The sequence below is a fragment of the Saccopteryx leptura genome, chromosome 1 (genome assembly GCF_036850995.1).
Source record: "Saccopteryx leptura isolate mSacLep1 chromosome 1, mSacLep1_pri_phased_curated, whole genome shotgun sequence".
In the NCBI taxonomy this organism is placed as follows: Eukaryota; Metazoa; Chordata; class Mammalia; order Chiroptera; family Emballonuridae; genus Saccopteryx; species Saccopteryx leptura.
In genome coordinates this window covers 310,178,426-310,195,287 of record NC_089503.1, presented here as the reverse complement: position 1 = coordinate 310,195,287, position 16,862 = coordinate 310,178,426, and the positions used below count along the sequence as shown (strand labels likewise).

Genomic DNA, 16,862 nt, shown 5'->3' with positions numbered 1-16,862 from the left:
TGGCTTCTCTAGATTTCTTCATTTTAGGGGCTAGCATCACCCTCCCATCCCTGCTTGGTCTGAAAACCCTCACCTGCCACCTACACAGACCAGTCCTATTGTGTCCTTGGTGGGACCCCTCCTCACGGGCTCCCCTCCCTCAACTGCTCATGCAGGGGCAGGGTGTGCTGCCTGCCCTGTCTCAGTTCTGCAGATGAACATGTTCTCAGGAGCAAGCGACCCTCAGAAACCATCGAATTCTGCCCAGTGGACGGTGGGTGCTCACTCATGGTGATCTTTTATTGTTAATGCAAAACTTTTCTCCCTTAATCACAACAACACTATGAGGTTACGAGCAGCCTCGTTTGTTAAAAATAGAGATTTAAAACATTAAGGGATGCCTGACCTGTGATGGCACAGTGGGATAAAGCGTCGACCTGGAACGCTGAGGTCGCCTATTCGATACCCTGGGCTTGCCTGGTCAAGGCACGTATGGGAGTTGATGCTTCCTGCTCCTCCCCTTTCTTTCTCTCTCTCTCTCTCTCTCTCTCTCTCTCTCTCTCTCTCTCCTCTCTGAAAAATTGAATAAATAAAATCTTAGAAAAAAAAAACCTTAAGGGACTCACCCAAGGTCACACATCAGTGACTGTCAGAATCAGGATTCCAACACAGGCTCCAGTCAGTTCTGTAGGCCTCGAGTTATTGATGGTAAGGCACACCAAGCAGATGCTGCCAATCAGACCTTGCAATTTTGTGATCTGACGAGGTTAAACTTAGACCAAAAGCAATAAAAATGGTGAAAAAGTGGACTTAGTTAAGCTAAACATAATAAAGGCATAAAAATACAGCTACATATGCACCAAATAACATAGAACCAACAACCATAAAGCAGAACTCATAGGACATTCAAGGAGAAACTGAAGCACGCTGGAAATAGACTAACCTGCTTGTCTCAGTCCCTGACAGATCAGGTGAGCTACAATGAATCTCGAAGTTCACTGACCGTGAAGTGGATGTCAACCTAGCTACTCATGTACATGTGTACTCAGATGCACCCCAAACATCTACCCATCTTTATTCTAGAGACTAGCTCCCCTACTGTGTGTTGAGCTGCTCAGACAGACACATTCAGATGTACAGGTAAGCTGCACACATTTAGAGATAAAAGTTTTCCTAACTTGTCTACAATGAATGTATTTCATGTTCAAGGGTTTTCTGGACATTGTTTTGTAAGTACAGGGCACATAGGATTCTGGTGAGTTGAAGATATACGTAATACAGATTTCTGTTAAGTGAAACCAGCCTCCCATATCTGTCTACACAAGGGAAGCTATGAGGATGCTGTAAGATCATCATAGAAGCCCCAGGCCCATGGAGCACTCAGAGCACTGTGGGTGTTGGCATTACCACCTGTTTCCAGCACCTTTCACTCCAGCCACTGCCCAAATAGTTTTCAAATCTCTCTCCTCTTCGCTCCCCACCTGTCCTTATCCCAACTCAGGTCCCCATCATCTGGCCCTGGCCGGTTGGCTCAGTGATAGAGCGTCGGCCTGGCGTGCAGGAGTCCTGGGTTCGATTCCCGGCCAAGGCACACAGGAGAAGCGCCCATCTGCTTCTCCACCCCTCCCCCTCTCCTTCCTCTCTGTCTCTCTCTCTTCACCTCCCACAGCCAAGGCTCCATTGGAGCAAAGTTGGCCCAGGCACTGAGGATGGCTCTGTGGCCTCTGCCTCAGGCGCTAGAATGGCTCTGGTTGCAACAGAACAAGGGCCCAGATGGGCAGAGCATCGCCCCCTGGTGGGCATGCCATGTGGATCCCAGTTGGGCGCATGCGGGAGTCTGTCTGACTGCCTCCCCATTTCCAACTTCAGAAAAATACAAACAAACAACAAAAAAAACAGGTCCCTATCATCTTTCCCAAGATTAATACCTCAGCCTCTTGCCCTGGCCAGGTAGCTCATTTGGTAGAGCGTTGTCCTGACACACCAAGGTTGCAGTTTCCATCCCTGGTCAAGGCACAGACAAGAATCAACTAATGAATAGGTAAATAAGTGAAACAACAAATTGGTACTTCTCTCTCTCTCCCTTTTTCTCTCTAAAATCAATAAAGTTTAAAAATTAAAAAAAAAATCTCAGCCTCTTTACTGGCTCCCATCCTCCAGTCTCTTCCAGCATCTTCTGCTCTTCCCACCAACCATGCATTTCCCCTGATGCTTTGAGAGTGATCTTTCTTTTTCAAACTATAAGAGAGAGCTCATTTAGAAAGTCACAGAGGTAGGAGAAGTGAGCCATAGAAGAAATGGGCTCAGGAAACAAGCAACAGAGGCAAGAAGGGCCCTTGGAGAGAGAGAGAGAGAGAGAGAGAGAGATGCTTTGAGAGACAAAAGTGGGAGAAAAGGTGCAGGCGTGCTCTGGGAAAAGAGAGAGCAAGCCTTGAGAGTGAACTTAAAACTTCACCATGGCTCCCCATTATTCTCAGGATACAATCCCCTGCTGACCTTTCTAGTGTCACCCCGGCCCCTTCCCTGTTCTCTGTACTCTAAAATACCCTGCATTCCAAATATAGTGCACTTGTCTCAAATTCTCCGTATGCTGTCCTTTCTCTACCTTCACTTATGTATAGCCGGTTGTCTCAATTACCATTAGGCTGCCTGACCTGTGGTGGCACAGTGGCTAGAGTGTCAACCTGGAACACTGAAGTCAGCGGTTCAAAACCCTGGGCTTGCCCTGGCCGGTTGGCTCAGTGGTAGAGCGTCGGCCTGGCGTGCAGAAGTCCCGGGTTCGATTCCCAGCCAGGGCACACAGGAGAAGCACCCATCTGCTTCTCCACCCCTCCCCCTCTCCTTCCTCTCTGTCTCTCTCTTCCCCTCCTGCAGCCGAGGCTCCATTGGAGCAAAGATGGCCCGGGCGCTGGGGATGGCTCCTTGGCCTCTGCCCCAGGCGCTAGAGTGGCTCTGGTCGCAACAGAGTGACGCCCCGGAGGGGCAGAGTATCGCCCCCTGGTGGGCAGAGCGTCACCCCTGGTGGGCATGCCGGGTGGATCCCGATCGGGCGCATGTGGGAGTCTGTCTGACTGTCTCTCCCCGTTTCCAGCTTCGGAAAAATACAAAAAAAAAAACAAAAAAAAAACACCCTGGGCTTGCCCAGTCAAGGTACATATGACAAGCAAGCAATGAACAACTAAAGTGAAGTAACAATAAGTTAATACATCTTGCTCCCCACCTCCTCTCTCTGTTAAAAAAAAAAAAATCTTTAAAAACAAATTATCATTAGGTTGCTTTTCTCTCTGTTCAAACCATTCTATCTCTCTAAGGTTTGACCCAAATATCATCACCAGGAAGCCATCCTTGATAGCCCCAGACACAGCTCCGTGTACTGAGTACCCTTGACCCCACATCATATCAAGCATATTAAAAGGCACCCTCATCATATATGAAATATAATCATTTGGCTATAAACAAATTTGAATAAATTTTTATAATTTTTCATTTGGAAATTTTTATTAATTTCTATTTAGCTATTTTCTTTACAAACTTTGAAACTGGTACTTTTTTTCTTCAGTTCTCAAATAATTTTGTGGGCCAATAAAAGCCTCTCGACCCCGAGCCTCCTCTGCCAAAGGTTAAGAAGATCCCCTGGTGCTGCCTCCGCCCAACACTGACCACGCTAGGTGCAGTGAAACAGGTGTTTATCCACCCGTCTCCTCCTCAGGACCATGAGCCTCAAGGTCAAGGGGAAGTTCTTGTTTCCTCTCTATATCCCTGATGGTCAGCAGACAGCCAGCATGGTGCAGACACTCAGGCACTGTCCATGGAATGAGTTATTTCATAAATTCCTCTAAAAACCTTTTGCCTCTATGAGTCTAATACAATGTGACTCATATTTATTTCTGCATCTGTTACTGTATCTCTGTAAAATATTTCTGTAATTTGTATCTGTTCTCTCCAAAGAGCTCTGAGTCATGTCCCACTGTCTGCTTATCCCAACATGTGTGCAGTCGAGAGCCTACTATGTGCCCACATGTTACCTGTCCTGAGCTTCATGACAATTCCATGAAATAGATCCTATTTCCCCTATTGACAGATAAGGAAACTGAGGCTCAGAATGGAGAACTAGCTTGCAAATAAGAGGTTGCAGAGTGAGGAAGTGAACTCAGGACTGTCCGACTCCCAGTCCTCTGACCTCCCTCAACGCCCCTCCCTCGCCGGCTGCAGGTCCTCCGTTAGCTATCACCCCTCCCATGCTTCTTGTCCATTCCTCTGCTTCCAGCAAGACAGACTTCTCCTCCACCCACACACCTCATCCTGTCATCAGTGGGTGGAGTTGTCTCAAACAACTCTGCAGTTTCTAAAAGGTTCCACCTCCTATCTTTTGGTAGATTCTCCCTATCCCAGCTAGGGGCAAGGAATTATCTAGTCCACTTGGCTCCTAGAGGTAGAGTTCAGGCCAAGACCCAGGAGTTCTGACTCCTGCCATGTAGTGGTATCTGCAAACTCTGTCCATTTCTCAGGACCTCAGAAGGGCTCCTCTTTTCTAAACCTCAGCTCCCTGTCTGTGCCCTCAGGGCCTATGGCTGGACAACCTCTCAGATCCCCTCAGTTTTCAACATGCTCACATCAACCACAGGGAGGAAGGTCGGCTGTGTTACCAGGGAGGAAACTGAGGCCCAGAGCTCTCCAGAGCCCCCACAGCAACTGCACCCTCTGTGCACCATGCTGTCGGGGGAATGACACCACGTTCCAGCAGGCCCAGCAGGATGAGTCACTAAGTATGGAAATGATGCTGGCACAAGGGAGGTTCAGGGGCTGGGACACCCACCCCCACCAAAACCACAGCTGAGGAGGAGCTATGACAGGATTCCTAAGACTGGCCAAGAGGGCACAGGCTGCAGGGTGCAGATTCAGACAGTCAAATGGTGCATGTGATATGCCTTTCAGCCCAAGGGCACTGGAAGCCACCCAGACTGCCAACAATATTAATAATCACAATAAAAATAATAATAGAACTCAGCTGTTAACCTTTGTGTCAGCCACCTTACACCTGTTCCTCACAGCAAAGCTGCCAGGTGCGACCCATCCAAGGGGCTCAGAGAGACTAGGAGCTCTGTTCCAGGTCACACAGGCAGCACAGCCTCCGTCCTTTGCATCCACAGCCCAGGAACGTTTCGTTTTAGCTCAGAGGCCTCGTTGACGCCTCGGAGGCCCTCACTGGGGCAGAGTCGTGACACTGGGCTGAGAGTCAGATGACTTATGGGTAGGTGGGCACCCTCTGGGGCCTTAGCCTGCACATCCCAAAAACCGGGAATTTAACCTAGGTTTCTCCAAGGCCATTCCATAGGCTGTGACATTCAAGATGTTGTCAGAGGCCTGCAGGACCTCACACACAGGCCACAGCCTAGCTCACACAGGTGGGGGAGGCTGAGCTCCTGTGGTGGCTGAGGGCCCCAGTGTCCCCACGTGCAGGCAGCTGAAGGTGCCTGTGGTCATCTGGCAGGAATGTGTCTGAGCTCACTTGGAGCTAGGCCATCGGACTGTGAGACAGAGGGTACAATGTAGGAGCCCAAGCTGGCTCTCCAAGGCACCAGCTCAGGGCTGCTCCACAGGGAATGCTAAGGACCCCAGGCAAAGATGGGGCAGACTGGGGGTTCCCAGGAGAGCAGGCCTATCAGCCGCCCTGACAGGCCCACAGCCTGGGCTGGGCTCCAGGCCTCAGGAGAGACAGTTACACAGGGGTGGAGCCTGTAGGCATCCTGGGAAAAAGTGAAGACAGAAACCCTTGGTAAGGAGCATAGGAGGGGCGTCTCCATCCTGAGTGGGGACAGGGATACATGTGTGATGAAAAGCAGCGCTCCCGTCTCGGGGCTGTGGCCCACCCTCCAGGGCAGGCTCCTGTTACCAGCCAGACTCTGATGCCCTTCCTTTGACATCTCTGCCTCAAGCCTCCCCCCCCCAAACTCTCTCTCTCTCTCTCTCTCTCTTTCTCTCCCCCCATCTCTCTCCCTCTCTCTCTCTTTCTCTCCCTCTCTCTCTCTTCCTCTCTCTCTCTCTCTCTCTCTCTCTCTCGCATTCCTCTGGGAGCCGATCAGGGCTTGAATGACACCCCAGATGACTCTTTGCTATTAATTCCCACACACAGAATGGGCCCCTTGTTCTCCTCTCCCGGAGGAATAGCCGTGGCCAAAGCCATCCCAAGAGTTCCCGACTTAACCCTTCTCCTGGCTGCTCCTCTGCATGTCCCCACACCCAGGGCGACAGAGCCTGCAGGGGGTGGGACACAGAGAAGGAGTCTGGAAGACACAGACGCGCTCTTCAAGCTCAGAGCTCCTAGAATAAAGTCCCCAGAATGGGAGAGCAGGACCACCCAACCTCTCTTGGGAGCTCTCAGCCAGACCCTGGTGTCCCGAAGGCCTCTCTACCTAAGTGTGGGAGGCCCAGAGCCAGCCTGATATCTCTGGCCCCCAGGGAGGCTCTTTCAAAGAGTAGCTGGGAGGCTCAGGCCCTTGACCCCGCCCTGGCCCTGAGGGGTTAATGGGACAGGAGACCCAACACCACCTGTCCTGGCAGGTCACTGAGGAAAGACAAGAGGTGATTCTTCTGAGCCTGGAGGACAGAGGAGGAACTAGTCTGTACAAAGCTCACCACCCTTCTTCCCTGTCCCCACCCCCATGCCACCCCAGACACAGTGCCATGGGAGCACAGGGAGAGGGGCTCAGGAGCAGAGGCGATTAAGCTGGGACCAGAAGCCAGGGGACTGGGCTCAGGCTGAGAGCAGAGGCTGACCAGGGTGTGGCTGCGGACCAGAAAGGTGGCCTGGGGAGAGGCGAGCTGGAAACGCAGGAGCCAGGCAGGGAGGACCTTGAAGGTCAGGACAGGAGGCACAGCGCCCTCAGCCCTGAGCTCCTATCTGCACTCCTCTGCACAAACCTCCATCTCCCTACGTTGTCACTTCTCCCCATTGCTTGCATTTTCCCAGGACCCTCCACTCCCTGGCAGCCTCCCCACATTTTCAGGTCGGCAAGGACAGGGCAGGTGAGGGGCTGGGGGGGGGGGGGCGCGTAGAGACAGAGAGAGATGGGGAGGAGCAGAGTCAGGAGCAAGGGAATCAAGGCAGAGAGAGTAAAAGAAGGCCTCAGACCAGAGACATTGACAGAAGTGGGAAAGGGAGAGAGCAAAGGCCAAAAGGAAGAGGAGGAGAAGGAAGGAGGAAGGGGGCAGCCCTGGCCAACTCTTGGGGCCCCTCCCAAGCTCCTCCTAGTGCTGGCAGAGCCATGCAGCCCCCATGCGGCTCCCTGCTCCCTGCACAGCTGCCCGGCTGCCCTGCTGCTGGGAAGGCTGCGAGTGCAGGCCTGAGACACACAGCAAAGAGGGCACCATAGAAGCACAGAAGGACCCTGCCCAAGAGGAGGGTGTTTTGAGGCTAGGGAGGGGCCTTAGAAACCATCTATTCCAATAGTTCCTGCACTAGCTGTGTCATAATCTCCGTGAAGCTGTTAAAAATAGATTCCCAACCAATCTAAGACCAAGGATGGGACCTAGGGATCAGTATTTACAGCCAGCTCCCCAGTGAGCTTGCGCGACACCAGATTTGGGTCACTCTGGCAGATGAGGATGCTGTTGGCTACTCAAAGTCACACAAAAATCGCCTACAGAGCTGGGACTCACAGTGAGGCCTCCCAGGTCCCAGCCCAGGGTGCCGGTGGGTCTGCGCAATGCCAAGCAAACAGGAAAGGCTTAAATGGCAGTGCCCTCCCCTTCCCTCTGTCCCTCTAGCCTCAAGGCCCAGGCCTAGCTCTCCAGGGCTGCCAGGGCACTCGCCATCCTGAGGCCAACAAATCAAATGGGAGAGAGAAAGGCATTGAGCCAGAATGGGATTTCTGTCCCCATTCCCCCGCCCCCGTCCCCCTAGTGCCAAGGCCTGGGGCTGCAAGCTCTAGCCAAAGACGGGGGCGGAGGGTGGGGCAGGAGGGAGGAGGGGAAGGCCCCGGTGCTTCCTGTCCCCCATAGCCCCCCTACCCCAACCTCTCCCTGTAGCCTCCTTGGGCTCAGGGCTGGGTCCCCGGAGGCAGTGGTGTGTGAAGCTGACAGATCTGCCCTGTCCTTCCTGCCTGCTGGAGGAAGGGGTGGAGCTGACCGGGGAGCTGGCTCAGATGCTCCATCCCCTCCTCTCCCTGCCCTAGGTCCTCTGGTGCTTGGTGTCCCACTAATCCCAGCCTGTCCCTCCAGGGTTCCCCAGTTCCAAAAGAAGAAAGAGCACTGGGAATACAGGTGCCTGTGCCCGTCACATGATACCCTGGACAAGTCTCCAGTCTCTCGCCCACAGGCTCCCTGCTCGCTCTCAACACCTCTGCGGGCTCCCACCGCCCCTCCTCCACCCATCCTCCCCACCAGGCGACCTTTATTCCTTTATTCATGCATTCATTCATTCATTGGCCACCTCTGGTCTGCCAGGCACCCAGCTCAGCCCCGGGATTCATGAATGTGACATCCTTATGGGAAGGCAATGAATTTCACAGTAATATACTGCTCACAAAAATTAGGGGATATTTCAAAATGAATATGAAGAGATAAAAAAAAGAAGCATGATTTTTTTTATTAAACAAGAACATCAGAAAAGCAAACAAGTCAAAGAAAGTTGTTTAATTATGCAAATAAGATGCAAACTCAATTATCATGATTGAGTAGCAAATGATATATCAAATGCTTCTTTTCTTAATAGCTTCATATTCATTGTGAAATATACTCTAATTTTGGTGAGCAGTGTATATACTACATATATAACATTACATAATGTGTTATATATAATTTTATAATATAACAGGTATGTGTAAAGTGTATAAATATGTATAAATATGTGTTTGTATTACAGTATAATAAATAACCTCACAGTACATATGCAATCATAAAGGGCAATGAATGCTATGCAGGAAAAGGCCAGGGTGCTGTCAGAGAATAGCTAACACTGGAGGATTGGGGAGGTGTCTCTTGGGATGTGGCCTTTAGGCTGAGCCCCAAAGAAGAGCCAAGGAGGAGATGTTGGGAGAGCCCAGCTGAGGGAGAGCATTGTGGAGGCTCAGAAGCCAGAAAGCACTGCCTGAGTTTAAAGGGCTGGAAGAGGGACACTCTGGCTGGAGTCCTGGGATGAAAGCGGGCAGGCACTGGGCCGGGCCAGTCTGAAGACAGGAGATTTTGCCCCTAACAGCCGGGAGAAGGAAGCACATATTTGCTCCATCAGGAATTGGAAATTCTCTTTCCCACGTGCACATGGGTCTGCCGCATCTGTGCACCCTGGAACGAACAAGTGAAGGGCTGACTGTGGGGAGTGAGTGTGGAGGCCAGGGCCAGGCTCTCTGGGGAGAGGAGTGGGCAGGGTGTCTAGTGGGTTCTCTCCCTAGTTAGTAAGGTTCCCCAGTCACAGAGTACCTGCTGTGTGCTCACATGTCCAGCACTGAGCAGCCGCCTCAGGGAGACAGTACCAGATGTGGGCCTTTTCCGATAACCCCTAAGACCCGGAGAGTAAAAGAACCCCTGCAGGGGCTAGGTGAAAAAGGGGAAGGGATTAAGAAGTACAAAATGGCAGTTGCAAAATAGTCACGGGGATATAACATCCAGTATAGGGAATACAGTCAATAATATGGACGATATGGTAATAACTATGTATGGTGCCAAATGGGCACTTAAAATATTGGGGGAATCACTTTGTAAAGTATATGATTGTCTAAGCACTATGCTGTACACCTGAAACTAATACAAAATAATATTATATGTGAACTGTAATTGAGGCTCTAGCTGGGTTGCTCAGTGGATAGAGCACTGTCCCAGCATGCCGAGGTCGCGGGCTTGATCCCCAGTCAGGGCAGTACGAGAAGGAACCAATGAGTGCACAACTAAGTGGAACAACAAACTAATGCTTCTCTCTCTTTTTCTCTCTCTCTCTCAAATCAACAGGAAAAAATTTTTTTAACTGTAATTGAAAAATAAAATAAAACAGAAGCACTGAGATCTCCAAAACCAACTCCCTCATTGTACAGATGAAGGAATGAGCCAGAGAGGGGGCTGACTTCTCCAAGGTCACACAACAAGAGGTGGGACCGTGGCAGCGTCGGGAACAGCTTTTCCCACCACATCTGCCCAACCCAAGACTTCTTCTCAAGGGTCTAGCCCCAAATGGGAGACACTCAAACTCTGACCTGTCAATTTGCCACCTGGTAGGACAGCAAGACAAATACGTGCCTGGCAGCCTCACAAGTCTGTGACACTTTCTTTTTTTTATTTTATTTTATTTTATTTATTCATTTTAGAGAGGAGAGAGAAGGGGAGAGAGAGAGAGACAGAGAGAGAGGAGAGAGAGACAGGGGGGAGGAGCTGGAAGCATCAACTCCCATATGTGCCTTGACCAGGCAAGCCCAGGGTTTCGAACCGGTGACCTCAGCATTTCCAGGTCGATGCTTTATCCACTGCGCCACCACAGGTCAGGCGTCTGTGACACTTTCTGCTTGCATGAAGGCACCTGGACATGGGAGCACACCCAGGGCTGTGCCTGAGTCCCTTGCTACTGCTGAAGTCAGTGCAACTCTTTCCCCTAGCAAAGGAAGAGGCTTTCCAGGGTGGTATTATATCCAAGGCATTATTATACCCACCATGATAACCATCCTACCTGGAAAACATTGGACATTGACCTGTAGTTGAAACAGCTGGGAAAAGGCGATTGCTGTGTATACCTTTTGTTCCTGCTACTGTGGTGAGTAAGCACTTGCTGTTTCTTGGGGGGTGTATATGGGGAGTTTTTCATCTTTGTAATATGCCTACAAGGCAGTATTGTTACTTTCATTTTAAAAACAAGAAAATCGAGGTGCAGGAAAATGACATGTTGGCCCAATCTCACCACTGGTAACTGGGGCAGGGACCGGGTTCAAGTCCTAGTCTCTCTGGCTCGAGTTCAGGCCCGTCGTCACTCATCTGCCCTTTTCATTATAAAGTGATGTCATCAAAGGATAAGGTAACCTTACTGTAGGGAGACCCCTTTGAGGTCTAAAATACTAAAATCCCACTGTATCACCCCATTTTCACTGTGAGGGGACAGAATAAACCTTGTGAGAGCCGGGATACAATCACAATGCCAACCTCAAATGGGCATCTGCTCATGCCCAGGCCAGTCCCCTGCCCTGCCCTTCGGAATCCTCTCCCCTTCATCTGCCCAGTTGCCTGCTCATAATGGAAGGACAAAGGCCTTTCCTTAGGCACACACAGCCCGCCTTGCGGCCCCCTCCAAGGGCATCAACACAGGTCCCATCTGATCAAGGCCACCCTCAGCCCTGCCCCACCCTTTCATTCTTTCCTCTACCTGCTCCACTGCCTTCATCCTCACACATCTGTGCCATGTTGCCTATGAAGTGTGTGGAGATGTACGAATGAACGAATGAACCAACTCCCAGCTCGCCAACCAGCTTCCTGAGGACAAGGTGAGCACTCGTCTCCCTTCATTAACCCTCAGACAGCACAGTCTTGCCTAGGGTGCATCGTCAAAACAACCTGGGTGCAAAGAGTTATGGCAGAAAGGTCAAGTTCCATGACCAAACAGTGACGTGACCACAGCCAATCACAGTCAACGCCTTCCCCTTCTCCTTTTGTACAATGGGAGTCTCCCCAGGGTCACTGAGAGCTGATGGGAGAACATTCACGACAGCATTCTGGCAGGATAAGAAGAATGACTACTATCAAACCGAAGGTCAACCAATGGCCACGTTTTGCATGCAGATCCCCAAGATGCTAATAAAAACAGCTGCAATTTATGTTGCCCCTTTATGTGCCAGGTACTGTTGTGTTTATATAAGTTATCTAGTTTAATCCTCACCACAGCCTGGAAGGAAACTGAGTCTCGGAGACACTAAGTCACTTGCCAAGAATACACAGCGAATAAATGGGGGTACAGGATCCAAACGTGAAGCTGCCTGACTCAAGAGCACCACACCTCGTTACCCATGTACCCTGATCTACCACCTGCAAGTCATTCATCCATTCGCATCACTGTGCACCTTCTATGTGTCAGGCAACATGATGGAAGGTGACAGAGACCCAGTTCACAGGTACAAATGCCAGCAGGAGTGACATCCTGCTGAAAAGGTGAGCACGGCAGGAGGCAGGGGAGACTCCTGGCCTCGGCCAATAGGCAAGGTGTCCTGTGGACAGGGCTGGGCCTCCTGGGGCCACACCTCAGGAGTGGGGAGCGCCAATGCATGCGGCTGTGGCTTAGGTCAAGGGTTGGGACCCGGTATGGCATGGGGGTTACAGAGGTCCATGCTGGGATTGTGGGTGGGACACAGAATTTAAGACAGTGTCCTAAGGAATGCCCAGGCCCTTCCCAGGTGAGAGCGCCTCAAGAGAACACCCCACCTTCTTGACTCTTGGGAGAGAAGAAGGGGGAGACAAAAGGACCAGAATGGGAGGAAGGGAGTTAGAAGGAGGAAGAGGAGGAGTCAGAGATAAGCATTTTAAACAAAGATCCATTTCTTAACTGCAGCACCTAGAGCTTTTAACACCTTCGTGGGCCCCGCATCTCTGAAAAGAGGAAGTGGAATGTTTCCCAAACATATTTGCCCACAAAACTGTCTTTTCAAGAAACGCAATCAATGTCTGAAGAACACTAAAGGGCCTGAGAGTACCAGCTTGGAAAGAGTCAGGCATGGGCTTCTTGTTTTGAAATATAATCCATGGGCTATCAAATCTGAAAACGCCTTCACAGATAACCTAGAAAGTCCCTCACTTTACAGATGGGAAACTGAGGCTTAGAGAAGTAGCTGAGCAACACAGGGCCTCTGCGTAGTCCAGCTGGACTTGACTCCAGCCCTTGGGGCTCTGGTCGCTGGTTTGGCTATGGAGAACCTCAATTGTGCCAGGGTTCTGGGTTTCCATGTAGGCGTCTCCCATCAAACTCTCAGCTCTTCAAGACCAGGCCCTGGCCCCCACCAACCTCCCCACCATGGCTCTTGGCCCAGTGCTCTGCATAGAGGGTATGTTCTCAAAAGTTCACCAAAGCTTGAGAGATTCAGGAGAGACACCAGGAAGGACTTTCCAGCAGCTCAGTTTGGGCGACAGGAACAAACAGTCTTCTTTTCTGAGGGCTTCTAAGAAGAGGGCAGAGGCCAGCTGCCCCTAGGCAGCACTAGGCACTAGCCCCAGCTCCCTTGTTCCCAGAAAATGCAGGGTTGGAAGGGGAGAAACACTTAGGCCCCAGGAGCTGCCTTCCTGGCCTGGGCCCAGGACTCTCAACTTGGACTAGAAACAGGGACAGGGGAGACAGCCCCTGTTGGGACAGGCCCTAGAATGCTGTCCTCGCTGAGTGCTCAGGCCCTCCATCTCCAGGAAGCCACTCCTGCCTGCTCCAGCCCCTCTGATCTTTTCATCCTGGAACTGGAACAGCAATATCACAGGAAAGACTCCCTGAAGTTGTGCTGGGCCCTGGAGAGGCTAAGACCTGAGTGAGGAAGTGGGAACCGGCCTGGACACCAGGCTGTGTGTGAGGAGGAGAGGCAGGCACAACGCCTCTGCCTCCCTTCCATGGAAGAGAGATTCAGGAAAAGAAGTCCAACCACAGCGTCCAGGTTTGCATCCCTGAAGAGGGCCTCTGAGCTGGGCCGCAAGCAGCCACTGGGCGGGGAAGCAGCGGGCAGAGCAAGTGGGAAGGCCTGGGGGCAGGGAGGAGGAGAGCACAGGCCCTCAGTCTAGCGGCAGTAGGGCCCAGTGGTCAGGGTAGGTTTGGGCGGTAAACTGCGGATACCAATCCACACCCTCCCATCATTAGCTGGATGACCTCAGGCCTGTCACTGAACCTCTTTGTGCCTCAGTTTCCTTACTAGAAGGAAAATAATAGCAGCACCTACTCATAGGATTGTTGAGAGGACCAAATGAGTCCAGTGACGGGAGTGCTCAGAGCTGGGCCTACCGGCCCACGGGGAGGCTCCAGACGTAAGGGGTGCATGCCGGGAAGGCCCACCCATGAGGTGCAGGAGGAATGTACCACACACCACCCTGCTCTGATGTTAGTTAGGGTCAACAGGCAGACTCTAACTCCTGAGGGCAAGTCCACAGCTCCTGCTCAGCAAATACCTGTGCACTTGAAGTGAGTGCTCTTCCCCACCTCTCAGCACTAAATTACATTTTCTGATTACCGTCCATTGAGTTCTCACTGCACACCAATCATGGAGCTAGGAACAACTTGTGTTATTTCAGTCTTCCATATATACATACATATGTCATTATCAGCATTTTACAAATTAGCCCAAGGCCATATAGATACTAATGGCAGGATTGCCTCACTCTAAGTCCAGTGCTCTTTCCTGTACCCCAAACTAAGAAGAATACAGCCTGTCCAGAGGTGGGGGTAGCCTAGGGAACATTTGAGGGAGCCCCTACACTCCCAGTCTAAGCTTCTGTCCTGGTCACTACTGTACCCTTGACCCCTGACCCAATCTCCTCAGTCCCCCGCCCCACCAATACATAGTCCGTCGTCTGCCACGCCCCAGTGTAACCATACTTCTGGCCTCCAGCTCTGGGGTCCGGAGCCCCATGCCCCTCCCCTGTCCCTGGAGATTGTGCATTTTGCAGGGGTCATCACAGCCTCCAGAGAGTCAAGTGAGGGTGAGCAAGGCTCCAAGGGAGCTTCAAGAAAGTAATATACCTGGACCCCAACCCCAGAAATTCAGAATTAGCCAGTCTGTGATGCAATCCAGGCTTCAGTATTTTTTTTAAAAACTCCACATGACCCTAAAATGCAGCAAGAGTTATCAGAACCAGCACTCCAGGCAGTTGTGCAGAGCTGGTCAGAAATGCAGAATCTCAGGCTGCTCCCTGGACCCGAGGAAGGGGAGCCAGGTGACTGCACCTTTACATAGAGAGGCCAAGCCTATCTCAACAAGCCAGCAGTAAGGATGCATGTGTGTCCCTCTGGTTAACCAGAGTCACCCTAATAAATTCAATTTTTTAAAAAGTGTCCCTCCAGGTGCTAGAGGTAGCTAGTATGTGTTTGAGGTACTGGAAGGGGCACAGGCCTGCAGGAACAAGGGAGAGGACAGTCTGGACCATGCAAGTCCACACAGTGCCTGGAGGTGGGAGAGTGCTTTCCCACTGTCCCTTCACCTGGTCCTCTGCTTTGTCCTCTGAGGGAGTTGAGGAGCCAGTGCCATGCCCACCTGAGAAAATGGAGGTAGGAACAGAGACGACTTGACCAGCATTGCCCCTCACTCCTGCACGGCCCCTTGCTCTGGGAACAGCAGATGTCCCCATTTTATCACAGTGTGTCCTGGGTGGCAGGCATGGTGAGAGGGTGATCATTGCCCAGGTGACAGATGACTTGCCGGGCCCGGAAAAGGGAACAAGGGCAGAGCCTTCCACAGAGCAGGACCAGAAGTACCCTGAGAGGAAGGCTCAGGGAGCTAAGGGGTTAAGGGCCACTGCTGACTGAAGCAGTTCTGCCAGGTGGGGCCATCAGTGAACTTTACTTTTGATGACAGAATTTCATTCTTTCCCCTCCTCTCAAGGGCTGTCTTAGGAATAAATGTGGGACCAGTGTCAACAGCACCCAGGTTATATCCCAGGAAAATATTGTTGCTCCTGAAAGGCCTCTCCACCCAGGAGAGGAAGCCTGGGTCTTTACCAAACACACTCTGGGTCCCTCTCTGTTGGGTAGAGAGGACAGGCCAGAGTCCACCCCTTACCACACCTCACCAAGGGCAGATTGGATTGGGGTGTAGTGAGAGGAGGGTCCTGCCCAGCATCCCTGGGGAAGGGTCAGGAATGAGGGGGAAAGGAACCCTTCCCACCCAGAGCAAGGGAGGGAGCAGAAAGTGGCGCTGGCCCACCTGGTGGTTCTGCCAAGAGCAGGTGCCAAGGGCAGGGGCCCAGGTCTCAACCCAGGACCCCTCCTTGCTCTCCAGGGATGAACATGGGGCCTTTATCCTCCCCTGCTGGAGAAAGCTGGGCCCCAGAGCCAGGGATGGGATGGAGGGGATCACAGTTGCCAATAGGTGGGTGGATGAAGGAAAGTGTTTGCAGCAGGGTGTCTCCACTCCCCCCCCCCACCCCCCAGCCCTGGGCATCTGACAGCCCTTCTCCCCACCCCTGTAGGCACACCTGCCTCATCCAGCATCTCCCAGCAGAAAGCCCAAGCACAGCACAGCGGAAACAGGAGGAGCAAGAAAGAGAGAGACAGAGGGAAGGAAAAAGAGGGCCCCTCCTCATCCACTGTGGCTTCTCTGCAGACCCAGAGCACACACTGCCACCCCCACCCCCATCCTGGCACAGCTGGGCCAAGGAGGCTAAGGGAGGAGGCAGGAATCAGAGAGAGGAGCTGTGGGACCCCACACCCAGCTTCCTACCCTGGGCCCTGGCCCTTCACAGCCACCCCTCCCTGCCCGAGGGGGTCTCAGGGCCGAATCACAGACATTACAGGAGGCAGGGAGGCCCTTCCCTCAAAGAGGAGGAACCAAGGGTGGAAGGATGAACGGGGACCCACCGGGATCAAGAGATGCCAGGCAGGCGGGCAGCGGGCAGGCAGCAGCGGGTGTTGGAGACTGCTGCGGGCAGCCGGACACGACGGCTGGATGCTCGTCCCTCCGTCCCTCTGTCCATCCAGGGCGGCTCCTCTCTGGGCGGTTCTGAGGCCGGGCGGGCGCTGTTAAAAAGCTTTTTATGTGTGTGTGTGTTAATCACATGATTGCCGTTCACCTGTATTTCGAACAAAGACAGCTCACTGTTTCAAGGCCCCGAACAAGAGTCTGGGCACAGGGAAGAGAAGGGAGGCGGGGGGAGGAGGGTTGGCAGCGCCGGGGGTGGCGTCGAGGAAAACTGGGGGGAGATTGTCCAAGGCCGGCAAGCAAGAGAAAGAGAAAACC

At 52.2% G+C, this 16,862-nt stretch overlaps 1 protein-coding gene across 1 annotated transcript in view; it reads right to left on the bottom strand.

Annotated features, from left to right (window-relative positions):
* The window catches only part of PICK1 (protein interacting with PRKCA 1), a 73,517-nt gene extending 56,930 nt beyond the window's left edge, over positions 1 to 16,587 (bottom strand). Inside the window, exon 1 of the mRNA XM_066358375.1 lies at positions 16,484 to 16,587. The gene's annotated coding sequence lies outside the window, so the exon portion shown is untranslated. The remainder of the gene's footprint in view (positions 1 to 16,483) is intronic.
* Between the last annotated feature and the right edge of the window lie 275 nt (positions 16,588 to 16,862).